Source organism: Phyllopteryx taeniolatus, chromosome 15, assembly GCF_024500385.1.
Source record: "Phyllopteryx taeniolatus isolate TA_2022b chromosome 15, UOR_Ptae_1.2, whole genome shotgun sequence".
NCBI lineage: Eukaryota > Metazoa > Chordata > Actinopteri > Syngnathiformes > Syngnathidae > Phyllopteryx > Phyllopteryx taeniolatus.
The window spans coordinates 21,518,758-21,538,168 of NC_084516.1; positions in this window are offsets into that span (position 1 = coordinate 21,518,758).

Consider the following 19,411-nt stretch of genomic DNA (forward strand, 5'->3'; position numbering starts at 1 on the left):
TCAGCGCAGTGCAGATTTGATTTCATATTGATATTGTGCATAATTCACCATCATGCTGGATTTTGAGTGCATGCTGCTCATTTTTGGGGTGGTAAAATACACACTTCCTAGCCTAAAACATTAAAACTGTTGCAAATCAATCAATCAATCAATCAATCAGAACTAACCCCGGCGGCACCATGGACGACTGGTTAGCTAGCGCATGTGCCTCACAGTTCTGAGGACCGGGGTTCGATCCCCGGCCCCGCCTGTGTGACATGTGACAATGCAGTAGTATAAAATATGTATAGCAAATTGAAACAAACAAAATACAAACCAAAAAGAGTACTTGTGTAGAGTTCGATCAAGTGTGGCTGGATTGGTCATGCCAGCACCCCAGTGTGCAGGCAAAATGATGCATTCTTCACAAGCTCGGTCAAGACATATCGAAGGTTTCGTTCTCTCAACGGCGAAATGTGTCATATCATTCAAGCAGCTTCCTCCCCGTCAATACTTGCGGGCGACTGCATATGGACTGATCGTCAAATGCGTCGCTGTTGTAATGTCCGTTCACCAGACCCCCACTCATGCTTTGGTCAAAACAACAAGACTCCAAATCACTGACATTTTTAAGCAAAGCAAACTGTACATAATCACAACATTTTCTTGTTTTTGTTCCTCTTCAAGTTGTGAGTGATTTGTATATCTGGAAGGGATCGCGACCCTTCGTTGTGGTTTTGGCACACGAAACATCAATACATTTTTTTTAAAAAAAAGCTTCTCTGTGCAAAATTTGAAACAGAGTGGGATTCGAATTAGCAGTATACATTTTTTCCCTATTGGGCTCTCCTCACCTATTTTCACACATGAAGGGTAATTAACCCCTCATGGTACCCCCTGTAGCATAGCAACTGTAGGATACGGACCGCTGACTTTCCTATGACTGGGTCAGCCTCCACCCCGAAGCTGCTCCCCATCGGGACCACATGTCCAAACTGCATGAAGAGTCTTTGAAGAGACACCAGATGGAGGTGGCAAACACACCGATGTCGTCACGCCAAAGCTCAGCACCGTCCGTCTTTGACGATTCCTGGTCCATTTAATAAGACGGACTCGTCACGCATCCATGAAGCCAAGCCTTTAAGCCATGATAATGAACGCTACAAATGTGTTTTTTTTTTGCAGGTCTATGCTAAAGATGACACATGAGTCATTATTTTCGTGTTGTTGTTATAGGTCGGAGGAGATTTGGAACTCTGAAGATGGTGAATGTTCAAAATACTATTTACAGTTTCACATAGAAAATGTAAAAGGAAACGGACTTTTGTAACAGTGGCACAACGGGCGCGTGGGATATCTTAACCAAGGCCGAGAGGCATAAGTACATTTTTTCTTTTTCTTTTTTTTTTGCCTGGAGACTTTCAGCCATTGAATTTCTTGATTTTGTTTAACCATTACTGGGCACTCACTGAAGCAATTTACAGACTGAAAATGTTTACTTTACATAACAAGACTTATATAGACTATAGACATATATATGTGTGTGTGTGTGTGTATATATATATATATATATATATATATATAGTGGAGGAGCAGGCGAGGTCTATAACTTTAATGGTAGGTTTATGGTAACAGTGACAGACAGAAAATCCAGAAAATCAGATTTATATAGTCTGTATGTCTGGCAGCATTGTGACAGACTTAAACAACTTGAATTTTGTGGACCGGCAAGACCACATCACATTTATTGGTCACCTTGTACTTATACACATAATCAGAATCAGAATCAGAATCAGAATCATCTTTATTTGCCAAGTATGTCCAAAACACACAAGGAATTTGTCTCCGGTAGTTGGAGCCGCTCTAGTACGACAACAGACAGTCAATTGACAGAACACTTTGGAGACATAAAGACATTGACAAAAAACAATTGTGCAAAAAGATGCAGAGTCCTCTAAGCACTTCGAGCAGTTCCAATGGCTAATATCGCAATAGTCCGGTGCAATGAGCATTGTGCAAAGGGCGCCGAGACTCCAAGGAGTGGATGCGGTTTAAAGTGACGAGTAGTGCGATCATCTGGGACAATGTCGATTGTGCAAATGTTACAGATACTCCTCAATCAGTGTGCAAATGGAGCAGATGCTACTCTGGCATGAGTGGCCAGTATATGCAAATAGTGCATGCAGCACGGCGAGACAACGACAGAGAGTGCACGAGTAATACATCATTGGCCCCACAGAAATGTGACAACCAACTCAAGTCCAAAAAAAATAATTGCCAGCTTGTTGTAATGGAATTATAAGTTAGCTGTTTAAGAAGTTGATCGCAAGAGGGAAGAAGCTGTCGGAATGTCTACTAGTTCTAGTTTGCATTGATCGGTAGCGCCTACCTGAGGGAAGGAGCCGGAAGAGCCGGTGACCGGGGTGGGGAGGGTCCGAGAGGATTTTGCACGCCCTTGTCAGCGTGCAAGTCCTCAAGGGTGGGCAGGGGGGTACCGACAATCCTTTCAGCAGTTTTGATTGTCCGTTGCACCTATAGCAAACACCTCATTGGTCTTAATCCATATTCTCTAACAGTGTAGGACATGAATCCAAGGTAAAGATGTGTGTTTGACCTATTTCTGATGGCTGAGCCTACATTTGTGCGTATGTGTCGTCTGAGAATGTTCAAAATGTGTTCACAGAGTACAAACACAAACAAGTACTAATATACTCAAAAATAAATGACAGGTTTGTGTGTCAAACATGCATTTCAGCACGAATCTGTGCACGGTAAGCAAATGAGGCCCAATGTGTGGCACATGCAGTTTGGCAGAACATACAATTTGGGATTCTGGGGCATGACTCAAACAGCCAAAAGACAAATAAATTCCTCATGCCACATTCTTATCCAGATTTTCACCAAAATCTAATCTGACTCTTCTCATGAAAGTGTCATGTAAGTCATTTTAATTGTGATTTTTGCATAATCCTTCTGAGTCACGCGTACACCAACAACCAGCGGCGATCTAAACAACTGTGTGGCGGAGATGATGCCGACCCAACTTCCTGGATTGAATTGTGTTGTAATGGTTAAAGTAAAAGCTTGCTCTGGATAAGAAAATGTCAGACAAAAATTTCGACTGCTCTTAAAAATGTCTTGACAGAACACTGCATATTCACAATTTTTGATCATTCGAAAGTTATGACGCTGTAGTAATGAATAAATATGACAGCAACATTCATTTTTGACAGTCTCACTGACCTAAGGACAGAAACACAAATGACCTCCAAATTGTACAGAGGGCTTCCGATGTTCCCGATTTGGGTTGTGCTGAGAAAAGTGTCTTTGAAATTGCTTAAAGGGAACCATCATGTCTCGGATGGCACAGGAAGTAGAGGAGAATGGTTTATTTGATAAGAGCTCAGTGTAAATATCTCCAAAGCGTGGTGGTGAACAGTGTGTCGCCTCGCACTCTTTCATCACCAATTCGTATTGAACCTGAAGAATCGTCGTACATTGATCGTAGAATGTTGCTATAGGTCGGCTCTATCCCTTGATCTGCTAGCGCCTGCAGTACGGAAGTGGTGGTGACTGAGCCCAACGCTTTTTCATAGTCGATGAAGGCCACACGCGGAGGCATTTCGTACTCGTGTCGCTCGATTATTTGTTGAACTGTCGGTGTGTGGTCCACAGTATTAAAACCGCTCCGAAAAGCCGCTTGATCTATCGGCTGTGCTTCACCGAGTTGGCTTCCGATTCGTTTGTCCAACATCTTTGCACAGACTTTATAAATCGTTGAGAGCAGGCTTATTGGGCGATCATTTCTTAGGTCCTTTTTATCGCCTGATTTATGTAGCAAAATGATTTCTGCGTCTTTCCACGTCACCGGTAATTCTTGCAAGTCCAAGCAGCGTTGAAGTACTTTTACAAGGATCTTATTAAGTTCGTTGCCTCCTGCTTTAAGCACTCCAACAGAAATGTCATCCCGACCACAAGCTTTTCCGGCCTTAAGTGAACTAATAGCATTTTCAACATACATGGAACTGGGTCTGCTTCTAGCTTTCCAGTAATCACTGTATCGGTTTGTATAATATTCTTTAACTCGCTGTCCGATTTCCTGGCGGCGGTGACATATCGTTCCATCTTCCATTTTCAAACCAAAATTCTTTTCTTGTTGCGAATTCATGCACGTTTTACGTGTTTTATTCCATGTCCAGTTTTCTGGACAAGCCGAACGTTTCCAATTCTTCTCGTATATTTTTCCAAATCTTAGTCTTGTCCAATTCACCATATTCAATTCTACCAGACAGTTCTACCAGTATAGCATGCAATTGGCCATGAAACTATGCCCACAACTTGACAGAATACATCTTTCCTTAAGTGTTTATGTGTTTTGTGTTTTATTTGGGCAACGTGTCTTGCCGTCTGGCACCCACGCACATTATGTGGTCAAATGGACGAGATCCGTCGCAAGCTGCCGGAGGTCCAGCGCAACAGCGTCAGTGCCGTTAGCGTCGCAGCCTCCTTCCCTCCAGGGGAACCAGAGAGCACTTATGGAGCACCATTCTGGCCACAGAAGCGTGTTGTCCGCTGAATTTCCAAGGAGGGTTTATGGTCAGAGGCTGCTTCGTGTGATATCTCGATCGCTAGAAAGGAGCCGTGAGAGAAGGAAGGTGGTACGCGTGTTTGATTGACAGGAGCGCCGGGATTTTCAGAGCTTTCGGCGACGCGCCCACATCGTCGGCAAACTGAAAGACTATCTCAATTCTTGACCGTTTTGAAAGCTGATTTCACATACTTTGCAATTTTTTAAGTCATTTTCGGGCTTGTTCACAAGACTGTCAAATTTACAAGACATTTTTTTTCTCCGGTTTGATTTCACTTTAACTGAGGCAAGGAAGGCCTGCACGTCCTTAGAAGTTGCCCTGGGTTCCTTTGTGACCTCCTGAATGAGTTGTCACCGGGCTCTTGGAGTAATTTTTGTAGGGCAGCCACTCCGAGTGTTTACCACTGTTCCATGTTTTCTCCATTTGAGCATAACGGCTCTCACTGTGGTCCTGTGTGGAGTTTGGTTAAGCTCATCGCCTGCCCCCGTGGGGGACCTAGGTTCAAGACCCCGACTGGACCATCCCCCGGACTCCCGGCTGTGGTGTCCTTGAGCAAGACACTGATAGCCCGAAATCCTCCACGGGCGCTTCAGCTGCGCCCTGCCCCACTGCGTTCCACTAACATGTGTATGTGTTCACTGTGATGGGTCAAATGCAGAGAACAAACTTTGTGTGCACGCATGCATGTTCATGACAATAAAAGGTGATTCTTCTTTTGTTGAAGGTTTTTTTTAGATCTAAAGCTTAGATCTATTTTAGACATCTTGTCAGACAGGTTCTATTTCTTAAATGAACAGAGTTTAGGAGTGGGTTTTAGTCACGTCTCTTCATGTCATTGCCATTTATCCGCTGTGTAATTTAGTGACGTTCATTTTAACCTTAGCACGTTTCCTTGCATACTGCCCATCCGCTTGACTTTCTGTTGCTCTGTCTGTTCTTCTTTCCAAATAAAAGTTTCATTTCGATGAATCCCCACAGGGTCTGTTTGTGCCACCCGCTCTCTTTTTTATTTTCACCCCCTAATTTTAAGCCTGCATATGAAGCCATATTATTTCTTCAGGGAAAAGGAATTGCTGTATTGCTGAAGGGATCCCACAGTCGTTCTTTGATGTCATGCTACGCTGGATTGTATTTTCTGTCACATTTTAATGCCGTGGCTCTTTTCATGACCGTAGATTTTAAAAATATAACACAATTCAGATATTGGAACCTTAATAATTTCCAGGGACGATCACAATTTGGCATGCGTGCAGTTCTCAGAATCAATTTTCATGGTTGGTTTTTGCCAAACACCATGGTAATGGATTGTATGTGGCCCTTCAGATTTCATTTGACTGATGTGTGAAAGTCAAGCTTACTATTTGAAGCAACAAGAAGACAGGGAGAGGACCTATCACTGCACACGCAAATGACACATCACCATGGAAGCTGCTTTGAACCAACCTGAAAAATCAGTCCAAAAACTAGACTTCACTTGAAAGCTGAAAACATAAATAAGTTGGCCTCGAACGAATTGGCGCGGGGCCGACTTTCATTGGACATACTGGGGAGTGGATGCCGAGACTCCTGTCGAAGTCTGGGAGTGACTCGCAGACCCGTTTGGCTGGATTTTCTTTTGGAGGGGGCTTGGTATTCTCGGATTCTCGGAATTACCTTCCCTGTTTTGCATCTTGATTTTATACTCATATCTCTCTCGGTGAATTATCCTGCAGATTGTAAGGGCCCTTACCGAAGGTGTTTCGAAAACATTTTGAGATGCATTTTGCCCTTTTATGCACAACCCAGACTTCATTTTAGCTCACTAAAATTTGGCTTTTCGCAAAACTCCTTCTCATGACTGGATTTATTTCTACATGTACGACAGAGTGGTGAAAATAAACATTTTTTTTTTTTTTAAATAAAATGGTATTTATTCATAACTTCAGAGCCAATTTACAAGACTACTACTTTTGAATGAAAACATGCAAACGATGATATGCAAGCACTTGGACAAGAGTTCAAACATGCACATTAATGCCACAGCTAACCGTTCAGCAATCACAATGATAGCCTGTAAAAAGCAGAACCAAAACAACAACGGCCGACCACAGCGCGGCACAATGCTTACAATTTGTCTCCATCTAAGTCTAAGCTTATTTTATACTCCTGCGTCCAGAACACTCTCCTTAATTAATATATCCAATTATGTAATTGATTTCCCAGTTTCTCGTTGTGATTCAAGACCATCTTGTTTGTTCATGTCCGACTGCCAAGGGGGGTGTTCAAGGCAGACAAAAGAAAATCCTCGCTTTGAGTCTCTCTCATTCATTTGAGAGTTTCATTTGATTATTTTGGCCTGAAGGAAAGAAAACAAACAGTACACAGTGATAGTGGTGGGCTGGACAGGGCACGTTGCCCAAATTATGACAGCCCACGGGAAGAAGAACGATCAACTTGTTCACGACGAGATTCAAGCTGAAGAGCAGGAGGGAAGCAAGAGGGCCAGTCAGTGCTCTATGTGCAAACGTGGTGTCCAAAGCAGACGGTGGAAGGACTCCATGGGCACCACGACTATTTCTCTGCCAGACGCAATTTGCACCAACCAGCTTGTTTTTTGAGTTCTCACTTTCATAAACGATCGAGCCCTTCCAAACCATCTTACCACAATGGAGTCAAACGTGGGGCAAGATATAGAGTCCAACAATAACAGGGGATGAGGTTGTGAGCAGGTAAAAGCTTTCCGCTGGAAATGATCCAGTGGCCATCCTGTGGACATTTGTATGAATAAATACATGGACTACATTTAATGAGAAAACGTATTACGTTACTTTGGTGAAGGTCTGCACGGACTAGTTGACTTTACGACTCCACAAGGAAGTCAACTCATCGCAAATCCCGTTTTTTTGGCTTGAGGAGGAGGCAGAGCAGCTTGCAGCAACATGAATGAAATGACTTTGTCACCTTAATTGATTTCAATGGTCTTCTGTTTCTGAATGCCCATCTTTGATCAGCAAGGCAGAACCAGTAAAAGGAGAAAACCAGTAAAAGCCAGGCTCCAGCAGGATTTTGAACAATTATTTGGCCCACACTATCAGTGTGGAAGGAGAGCAGGAGAAGAGGTGCAAACATCCCAGATTCCCACGAAGCAGAACCCGCTGCTATAGTGGGCCCAGAACAAGGCCAGGTGTCCCCATTTGGTCAAGTTGTGCAAACATTCAAATGTAACGGCAAGCACATGAAACAAGACAACTTTTTCCTCTGGCTGGAACAGCGGGAGAGCCTTCACCCTTAAAGTACTGCACAGAAAATATATCCAACACAGCATCGACTCGACTTTCATCTCATTAGTGTCGACTTCAAAACAATCTGAAGACGTGCAAACCCCTTTTTGGGACTACAGTAGGTAGTACTTGGACAATGTCAGTGAGTGACAATCTTTCCGTGATATACCACCAAAGTGTGCTTGAAACGTGACGTGATGGATAACATTTCATCTGCATTTGAAGAACTTTCACAAAAATATGTCATTTGCCATGAAGGATCACAATTATGAAATGATATCATGACTCCGTTGTCATAATTGGAAACGCAGTGTTGGCGAGTAACGCATTAGCAGCAGGCTGTTTCCTTCTACCTGTATTAGCTTAGGTTGAACATCCTCTTCCATCTTTTTCCTTGAGCATCGACAGCATGTATGACAGTGTTTGTTTGTTTAGTGTTTTTTTTTTCAATTTAAAAAAACAACAAGTACCAAACTGGATGAATAATTCATTTCGCATCTCCTGTTAAGCGTGCGTGCGTGCGTGCGTGGGCGCACGCATGTGCGTGTGTTAATCCCCTCAGTTTTGCTGCTGATTTCCTTCGTCAAGCGTGAGAAAGTAATTAATCAGATCTGAAATGAGATTCTGGAATTAATGCCATGGTGTGTACGTGTGTCACCATTTTAGCGCTAATTAATTCTGACAGGCAAATTATATCAGCTTCCTCCACCTCATCAGTTCTCTGCCGCAGACTATCTCTGTCTGGCTTTTTTCCTTACTTTTCTCATACAATATATCTTTTACTTCTGGTCTCATTATTTTCGTGATTCGACAAATGGACTTAATTAAGTTTATAAGCCTGAAACATTCAGGTGATCTGGTTTTATTCACTGCTCACGATGAATTCAGAGTAATTGTCTTGAGCGAAAATGACAGACAAATTTCCGACACTTTTGTCATATTTGATTGCATGGAATGTTAGGGAAGTAATTAACTTGAATTGTTGTGTACTTGGGGTCATGTTTACATATTGCATATCAGATCCGTGTGACTGCCGCAAGGGCTTCTAATGTAGATTGTGTGCAATATACACTGCAAGCTTGACCTACAAGTTTAATTTGTTCAGCGACGAATGCAAACCAGAACGAGCAGACTTTCCAACAGCTTCTTCCCTCTTGCGATGGACTCCTTAAACAGCTAACCTACAATTCCATTGCAACATGCTGCCAATTTCTTTTGTCTGAGTTCGTTGTCACGTTTCTGTGGGGCCAATTATATATTACGCGTGCACTCACTGTCGTAGTCTCGCCGCGCTGCACTATTTGCATATCTGTTGTTGACCAACACTGGCCACTCATGCCAGAGTCGCATCTGCAACATTTGCACAATCGACATTGTCCCATGCTAGAGGACTCTGCATCTTTTTGCACAATTGTCAAAAAAATACAAATAAAAATGTACCGGCATTACCAGATAACTATTAACCCTTTATTGCTCAGTGACTGTTTTTTTTTGTCAATGTCTTTGTGTCTCCAACGTGGTCTCTGTCAATTGACCGTCTGTTGTCGTACTCGAGCGGCTCCAACTACCGGAGACAAATTCCTTGTGAGTTTTTTGGACATACTTGGCAAATAAACATGATTCTGATTCTGATCAAGCTTGCAACTCAGTTAATTCGTATATTAAATCAATTTTCCCCATTGAAATTCAATGAAATGCCAATAATCCCCAAAACACCACCGCTTTTTGTTTTGAATGAACTGTACTGTAGGGCACTGTAGAGTAAAATAGACCTCCATCCATCCATCCATCCATCCATCCATCCATCCATTTTCTACCGCTTATCCGAGGTCGGGTCGCGGGGCCAGTAGCTTTAGCAGGGACGGCCAGACTTCCCTCTCCCCAGCCACTTCATCCATCTCTTCCGGGGGGATCCCGAGGCGTTCCCAGGCCAGCCGAAGGATGTAGTCTCTCCAGCGTGTCCTTGGTTGGTCCTCCCCGGGGTCTCCTCCCGGTGGGACGTGCCCAGAACACGTCACCAGGGAGGCGTCCGGGAGGCGTGGGTAGGTGAGGGGAGGAACGTAGATCGGCCGGTAAATCGAGAGCTTCGCCTTTCGGCTTAGCTGCTTCTTTACCACAACGGATCGATACAAAGTCGGCATCACTGCAGACGCTGCACCGGAACGCTGTTCCGTTCTTCCCTCACTCGTGAACAAGACCCCAAGATACTTGAACTCCTCCACTCGGGGCAGGATCTCATCCCCCACCTGCAAAAAGCAGAGATGCAATACTGAGGCCACCAAACCGGACCCCCTCTACCTCTCGGCTGCGCCGAGAAATTAGTGCTTTCTTCTCTTTCTTCTTCGACTTCGACCTACAGTAGCTGAATTTCCAGGTTGACGGCGCCGATGGCGGACGTTATTAACCCGGGCCACAAGCGATCCGGTATGGAATTCTTTGGATGAACGCTCATATTTGTTTGGCAAAGTTTGAAGCCCTTGATGCCCTTCCTGACGCAACCCTCTGCATTTATCCGGGCTTGGGACCGGCCTACAGTTTGCCCTGCCTCGTGCCCCCCCCATAGGGTTGCATTTTACAGTAACCTGAACAATGGTTGAAAAAAACTATCATTCTTGACTTCTGACTTGAAAACTAATTATCCATCCTTTTGCTGTGTTTATATAATACAATGATCAGGCAATCAAATATGTATATGGTTTCACGGTCACGACCCGTGTGAGGGAAAACGTACCAACAATGTTTGACACCCCTGCTGTTGCACGGTCGCGAGTTGATGTATTCAGTGGAAGCGTCTCCTCCATGCTCCTTGTGGGTGTTTTCTTTTCAGATTTACGGGATGTCCCACTGCAAGAAACCTTTGCATGGCCTTACCTAGCTATCCTGGTAGCTTGAGTTCCCCCTGTTTCGTCCCTTGATTATTTCATTCCTACTGGCTAATAGGATCTTCCTGGAGCTACCGGGCTGTGCTGATGAATGCTGATTGGTTGATAGACCTCTGAAGGCATTTATTTTTTTTCATTCACAGAGGTGCCAGTACTGGATGTGGCGTTCCGCAAGGCTAGCAATAAGAGGATTAAAATACATTGAAAAGCAAAACTTCCAAACACCGATTTTTACGTTTTCCCGCTGAGCCGCACTTGGTGGACAAGGAGCAGGCTGGACAAACTCTGTGCTTGCCGAGCTTATGTCGCCCGGCCGAAGCCGCCCGAACCGCGGTGGCAAACCACCAGGTCCACCGCTGTGCCCGTGGATCCTCTGCCGCCCCGGTGGCGAGGTCCACCGCTGGCCGACTCTGTCCCGCTAAGGAGCGGAGGTCCGAGCCCAAGCGGGGCTGTGCGACTTCCTCGCAAGGCTGGCCGGCGGGGACGCTGTGATTGTCCAATCCGGTAAGTCTAAACCTTCCCATAAACCTAAAATCCTTCCCATGCAAGGAGCTCCTCCAGCCTGTGAAAAAATGGCGCATTTGCCATAGTGCAAGACAAGGAAATGAAGCCCGGCTTTTTGTTTGTTTTTGTACAGTATGTTCACAAATAAATATTTGCAATGTACAGTCTGTTTTGTTTTGGTGTTTTTGTTCTCTAAAGCTGGAGAACTTGCATGAAGAAAAATGCCTGAATGCCAAGACATTAGAAAAATGTGTCTTTTTGAATAAATGTATCAATAAATGTCGAAGCCTGAAGATGACTATAGCTGTGACTTATTGTTCTCAGATGTGTAGTCTCGTGTCCCTGTTGCATTTTCTAGCTGATAAATCTAGAAAGCTGCAAGCTTCTGTTGCACAATCTGTTTGGGTATGTCATCGCAATAACATAGAATATACATATTCTAATTTCCCGACCTCAAAGACTGTTGGTGGAAAAGCCCCTTTTTTTGTGTTTAACTGTTTATCCTGTTCCAGAAACAGCTTGGGGCACTTGGAAGTCAAGCTGTAGAATGACAGACAGGAAGTCCAGACCTCCCTCTCCCTAGCCACTTTGTACAGCTTTTAGGGGGGGGGGGTATCAGTTCCCAGGCCACCCGGGAGACCGGATCGTCCCAGGGCCACCTCATCTGGCTTGTGTCCAACCAGCCATGGATTTTCTATATCCCGATTATCCTGTTCAGGATCAGGAAAGCCGGAGCCTATCCCAGCTGACTTTGGGCAGAGGGCAGATTACACCCTGGACTGGTTTCCAGTCAGTCACAGGGCACATATGGAGAAAGACAACCTTTCACATGGCATTCACATTGAGTTATGTCTCTTCTTCCGTGTACGTTGATTGTAAATCTCAAGATGTTTTTTTTGTGTGTGTATTTGATTTTGAGAGCCTCCACCTTGAGCTGTCACTTTACCACGGTGGATTGGGATCCTGGGAGCTCAATTATCAGGTTGGCTCACCCTGGGCAAATAGGTCCAGGCGCTTGCAATTGATGTGACCAAAAAAAAAAATGTTTAAATCTGACGACAAAAGTCTAAAGAATGACAAGCAGCAACGCCCTTTAGCGCATGTTTATGCCCCATTTCTTCACTCTCAGATGTCTGACAACCATCAACCATCGAACCGTGACAGCCCAACAACTTCACTAAATCAGTTTTCCACCAGGTTTTTTTTTTTTTTTGCTTTCGCTTTGCATTGTTAAGTACTTGGTCAGTAGTCTGACATCGAATTCACTTTTTTCTACCTTTTGCATTTTATGCATTAGGAACAGGCACCGTTTAAACTGCAAATACAACATGCTATAACGGTAGCTAGAGCTCTCAATACTATGAGGCACATTAAGCCGCAAATCCAGTTTCAGTAATCTGCAGACTTTTACGAGAGCAGAGGATTGGCCCACTGCCCGACCCCAGCACCTGCTATTCCTCGGCGGTCTCCCGTCCACGTACTAACCGGGACCGACCCTGCTTAGCTTCCGAGATCAGACGAGATCGGGCCGCATGCGAGGATCGGGGCGGTGCGTTATAATGTACTTCAGACTAAATGTACTGGCTTAAAAAAAAATAATAATTTCCAAAAGCAAATTTCATTCATGACAAGGAAATGTTCTAGCATCAATTATCACCTATGTTACTAGACTTCTCAATGAAGTATTTTCATAAATACAACAACAATATTGTCCTAGGGCATGCAACACTTTGGCATTGCATATCAAATCCCAATCCAGGAATTGTCTGTTTCATTTGGTTGTGGAAACGGGGCTAATTGGCTGTCAGCGGGTGAGCCGAGACCTGTCAGATTCACTTCCCGTTCGTTTCCGAGAGATTGGCTACCGGCGGGAGAAGAAACGGCACTTGGTCGACACTTTAATTCACAATTTTGAAATCAGAACATTTGAATACGATTAGAAAAGAGGATTCATACAAATTGCGGGAGTAAAGCGGCACGACTGGTTCGAGCGGCTGCCTCGCAGCTCCGGGGCCCGGGGTTCGACCCTCCTCACCGCTCTACCGGCATTCCGACGAACACTCGCTCAGGGCGAAAGAATCGCCAGTCGTCCGAGTGGCTTTCTCACAGCGGAGTAGCCACGCACTGAGAATTGCGCCATATTCCAGACCCGTTTCCAGCATCTGATTCAAGTCAACAACGCCACATTATCAGACTACTCCAATAGATGACGCTCATCGATTATCCTGCGACATGGGTGCGTTAAGAGTGCTTTTTTGTACAAGTCACAATTCATTGGAAAATAATCTGAAATCAAATGACGATGAAGGCCTGATGAAGATCAGCGGAGACCTTCCTGGCTGCGCCACAGTGGCACGCTCGACCAAATACAGTACATACGAGCAGCAACACTATGCCTGCAAGGCGTGCGCATGCATGAATTCATTATTATATTTTTTTTTGGGGGGGGGGGGGGGGAATTGCCCTGATTTCAATGTTCCAAAGAAATGCCACAAATGAGTAAGAAGAGCTCATCAAAATACAGCAAGTCAACTGTCGGCCTATTACGCACAGGTTAACACAAATGCACAGGCACTGGGGCATACCGCTCATGATTAAATCAAAAGGCACCGCTGGCGTTGGCACAGGGCGGCAGACGGATGTTCGGAGACCGGCACTCATGATGGAGGACGAAGGTGGATGAGGGGGTCGAGCCTCAAGCGCAGGTGCGGAGGTGTGGAGAACATTTTGGATGTCTGGAGTGACATTTTTGCATGGAAATGGCAGTATTTGTACCAAATAGGAGCTTAAATATCTTTCCAAATAACACAAACAGCGCCACTCAAAACATTGGCCGCACTGCAGACAAACAAAGATTGGATCCAAGGTGGGAATTTCACAGAATTGATTCCGCTTATGAATTCACTTAGCACCTCCGACTTATGATGAGCGCGCCGCCGGCGCTTTGTTATCGTTCTCCTGAGTCTCATGTGCGAGCTTTATCGCAAATTGCAAATTGTCGACATCTTCGTCAACTGTGTTTTAGCCATCCAGCGTCCGATTTGTGTTTGTTGAAGCACAAGTGGAAAGGTTGGGTGTCTTGCTCATTGTGCAGCTTGTGCCCTCGTGGCAGGTATCGGCACGGTCTCACCATCCGGCATTTTTTTTGCAAAAGCCATTGAGAAAGCTTTCAAATGTTCCAGCGCAACGGGACCGCTATCACCTTTGAACTCAGTGGGAAGCGCCATCGTACTGAATTCCCGTCAGTCCTGCCTCGCTGCTTCCTTTTCAGCAAGTGACACGCTTCCGCCACACGATGAAAGAAAGCGGCAGGTTTTTGGGGTTGTTTTTTTTTTTTTTTTTTTTTTAATGAATAACCCAAAATACATTATCTGTGGGCGGCACGGTGGCCGACTGGTTAGAGCGTCAGCCTCACAGTTCTGAGGTGCGGGGTTCAATCCCCGTCCCCGCCTGTGTGGAGTTTGCATGTTCTCCCCGTGCCTGCGTGGGTTTTCTCCGGGCACTCCGGTTTCCTCCCACATCCCAAAAACATGCATTAATTGGAGACTCTAAATTAAGCGTAGGTGTGAATGTGAGTGCGAATGGTTGTTAGTTTCTATGTGCCCTGCGATTGGCTGGCAACCACTTCAGGGCGTACCCCGCCTCCTGCCCGATGACAGCTGGGATAGGCTCCAGCACGCCCGCGACCCTAGTGAGGAGAACCGGCTCAGAAAATGGATGGATGGATGGACATTATCTGTGGAAAACTCTGGTTTAAGGCAATACGTCTTAGTTGAGTATATTATATAATACACTTTCAAATTGAGTACCAGGGACTATTATAAAATTCTGCTTTTAATGTGAGGGAGTTTTTCTTTTCCCACCGAATAACTAATTGGCTTTGTCGGAGAGACAAAAGTGTATCGAAATGTGGCTCATCGTTGGTGTACTGCTGCAACAGCACTTGACATTTGGCCCTTTCTGCCACAAGAGGTCCGACGTTGACGCTCGCTGAGGTCACGGGGCCTTGAACTTTAGGAACGTGCGGCTTTTTGTACAAGGTCCTTGTCACGTGGGAAAGAAATGAAAGCCTGGAAAGTGTGTGTGTGTGTGTGTCCCCCCCCCCACATTGCATTGCAGCATTGTGGAAAACGGTTCGAAACGTGAACGCAAATATGTGGAGGGAACATTGCCCGTGATTGGCCATGGTCGGATTTCAACAGGCTCGGCTGTTTGTGGCTTTAACTGTGTGTTGCTGCCCTCTAGCGGTCAAAATGGATGTTTCTATTTTGGCAGTCGCCACAAAATGATTCCCTTCGCCTCCTTGCGAACGTATTGCTGCTGTTGGTGCTTTAGTGTATATAAAAGGATCTTTTACCTCAAATAATAATTAAAAAAAAAAACAAAAAAAGTCTGCTGGAGATGAACTAAAACAGACATTGTCTGTCCCCCCAAATGCTCTTCTGGATGGATTCACAAATATTGCTCCTCTTTCAAGAATGATCAAGATGAATTTGATATTTATAGCTGCTGACAACCTGTGTGTCTATTGATCATCGTGTAGTTACGACGAGGAGTTGCAGGAAGGAACACAACCTCTCTCGCTCTCTTCCCTCTCTGAATAAAGTTCAACTATATATCTATCTCTATATATCTACATATCCATGCAACCGGTTCGAGCGTCTGCCTCACAGTTCTGAGGACCGGGCTTGAATTCCCGGCCCGGCCTGTGTGGAGTTTGCATGTTCTGGTCGCCAGCCAATCGCAGGGCACATACAAACAAACAACCATCCGCACTCACATTCTCACCTACGGGCAATTTAGAGTGGTCAATTAATGGATGTCTTTGGGATGTGGGAGGGAATCGGAGAAAAGCCACGCGGGCACCGGGAGAACGTGCAAACTCCACACAGGCCGGCCCGGGGATGAAACCCCAGTCCTCAAAATATATATATATATATATATATATATATATATACATATACATATATCCTCATAAAATCTTTTTTTTTTGTCAAATGAGTAGAAAGACAACTGTTTTCAGCCTTATTTCCGTGGCGCGTGTGTGTGTGTGTGTGTGTAGAAGCACGTGTGTTGCGTTACTGTCCAATTTCCCTGTTTTGACTGTTGTGCGGAGCAGCACGTTGCCAAGGAAACAGCATAACGAGAGTCGCTCTGACTGACATCTGCCATTTCCAAATTGAGCAGACCCGTATTGGGGCGAATCCTGCAATTCTGTCCGGCAGCACAGCGTCCTCGTGTTCGGATCAGGATTGTGGATCAAACGAATTGGCTTTGGTGCTGCTTGAGAGGAAATCGGGTTGAATGTTGCACCTCGTCAACTACTGCTTGAGAAAGTTTTTGCACCTTTGACCACACTCTTTGCAACCTCGTTAACGCGTCAATTGTAGACCCATTGAACGCAACGTTGACCTCCAGCGGGGCTTTAAGAACCGAAGCCCGCAAGCAAATGCCGCACGCTGGCCGACGATGTTAAGCAGGCGCACGTTTGGAGTTTCAATGTATTTGGCTGTTGGAAGTGATTTGTATTATGTTTGTATTTCCGGTTCACACAATGCCCCAAGTGGGTCGAAATTGGGGTTTGCGCTTTCTTTTCTCTGCGGCAACTCATTCACTTCTGGCTGGCCTTGAAGTATTGACACAGAAAATGCGGACAATTCTCTGTGACGCAAACAAACGGACAAACTGTGGACCAAAGTGTCCGGTGTTTTATTTCATCTTTGAAATCCTTGGCATCGATGAAGTCATGACGACCAATGAAACAGTTGCGAAGGCATTTGATGTCGAATGCTCAATGTGGGCGACGTGCGCATTTGGAACAGGTCATTATCCTTCCTTTGGTTTCGAATAGAAAGCCTTCTGGATTTTGGGGGCCTTCTGGATTCGACCGAGCGCTTTTGTCGCACGTCGATCTCTCGACGTCATGGCCAAGGAACGTCGATGTCTCTGAAGCGCCGCCGGGCCTGTCCTCCCACATCCCAAAAACATGCGTGGCAGGTTGATTGAAGACTCTAAATTGCCCGTAGGTGCGAACGGTTGTTCGTTTGTATGTGCCCTACGATTGGCCGGCGACCGGTTCAGGGCGGACCCCGCCTCTCGCCCGGAGTCAGCCGGGATAGGCTCCAGCACGCCGGCGACCCGCGTGAGGAGGAGATGAATGAATGAAGGAGTTTTGTTTCAGGTTGGCAAAATGTGCGCAAGGGTTAGGGTTATGTCGTCGGCGCTGACACAGCACGGGGACGTCGTCGACGCTCGCTGTTCTCGATGTTCTCCGATCAATGCCTTGCCCCAAGCACGAGTCGCAGGATTAGCTGCTGACGATGGTCTGCCGCTCCTTTGCTCATCGCGGAGGCCACATTTTGCAACCTTTTCAATGCGTTTCGAGGCGTAAATGTCATCACAGCTCTCAAAATGACCGGACAGGAAGAGGATAGGCTTCACCTTGCAACTTTGATTTCGATAAACCCTCAAACAAGTCATCTTCCTGAGATCTCGGCACGTTGTTTCTGAGGACGAGAATGGCGGCGTGTCCCCTGACGGCAGACCTCCTGGGATTGAGTTTAGACGAACCGCGGTAGGCATCCACCGGAACTTGATCCGAGGTTGCCGCTGTCAGGCATAATTAGGTTTATTACGAAACAACCACAAAAACAAGAGGGCACAAGTCAGTGCGGTACTGGTACCTCCAACCGTATTGTTGTGTCTGCGCGTGTCAGTGAAGATCTGACATCACGCACCGCCACGTCTCCCTTCATCCTTCATTTCGCTTTCCAATCTTCTGCAAAACATCCCGTTTGCAACGAAATATTGGAAGACTGTCGAAAAGTGTTGATGCTCGGCATCCAGGCGAATGGCGCAATGCGGCAGATATATTACATGCTTCTGAATACACTCGTCGGCTCGCTTCTTTGCATACCGGCACATCAACAATCGTCATTTATTAGAGTTGTCTACTGAATTTTGTCGATTCAGTTTTTCAGGTAAATAAAAGACGTTTGAGGCAGTGACGGAACATATTATTTACTTGATACTTTTCCCGATCATGTCGCTCAAATGTGATCATTGTTGTCTTAGTAGAGGACTTTGTCTTTTCTATCCTACGGTTCTTGTATTAGTGATGTGCAAGTGTGCACTTCTTCCTCTCCTTCTTCTAACGTAGCGTCTGTTGAGTGTCTATGTAACAGAGTCAAAGGCTTTTCGTCCGACGTGTGCCCGCTACCAAATCCCAGCGGCGTGGCTCGATAAGCAACCGAATGATGAGGAAAAACCCTCTCTCACAACACCACCTATATTTCATCGAATACACTACAAAGATATTGAATGTTCAAACTGATCAACTCGGCGCCGTGATTGCGTCCCTGAATTGCTCAGCCATTCCCAAAGTCCGCTAGTTCCAGAATTGGCCACTGGTGTTTAGTCGTGCAATGCAGCCAGAGAACGGGACTGACGCATTTCCAGGTCACAGATATACAATAATGGCGGCACAGTGCGCAACTGGTTAGCACATCTGCTTCACAGTTCCGAGGACTAGGGTTCAATCCCCGGCCCCGCCTGTGTGGAGTTTGCATGTTCTCCCCGTGCCTGCGTGGCTTTTCTGCGGGCGCTCCGCTTTTGGGAACTGAGGACGCTAATTGTTGACGCTTTGTAGGTGGAATTCTTTCCCACTCTTGCTCGATGTACAGCTTCAGCTGTTCAACAGTCTGGGGTCTCCGCTGTCGTATTTTACGCTTCATAATGGAGTAAACTTGGATAGAATGGGAAGCTTTCAATTATTTTCAAGCTTCTTTTCTGTTTATTTACAATCACTTTTTTACTGTACTGGGTGTTTTAGGCCATGTAAAAAAAAAAAAAAAAAAAAAAGCTACGAAACAGAAAGTTTGTACTGTAAATGAATATGGTGATAAAGCCATTCCATTTTCTTTTTAGATCAGTAATCTTGTTCCTTTTTTTTTTGACCATGCTCATATGCATTCATTTCCATGTTTTCAACTTCATGAGCTTAAGATCTGCATTGCGAAGAAGGATTTTGGAGTTGTCGGACATTGATGCACATACGGATGTCCCGAAAGTCAGCCCATCCAAATGACAAATTCCTCCCGTCTTTCTTTAATTCATCCTATTGGGCACCCTTTTAAAAAAAACAAAAACTGTTCAAATTATCCACACTCCCTCTGATGCTACATGAAGCCCTTTAAAT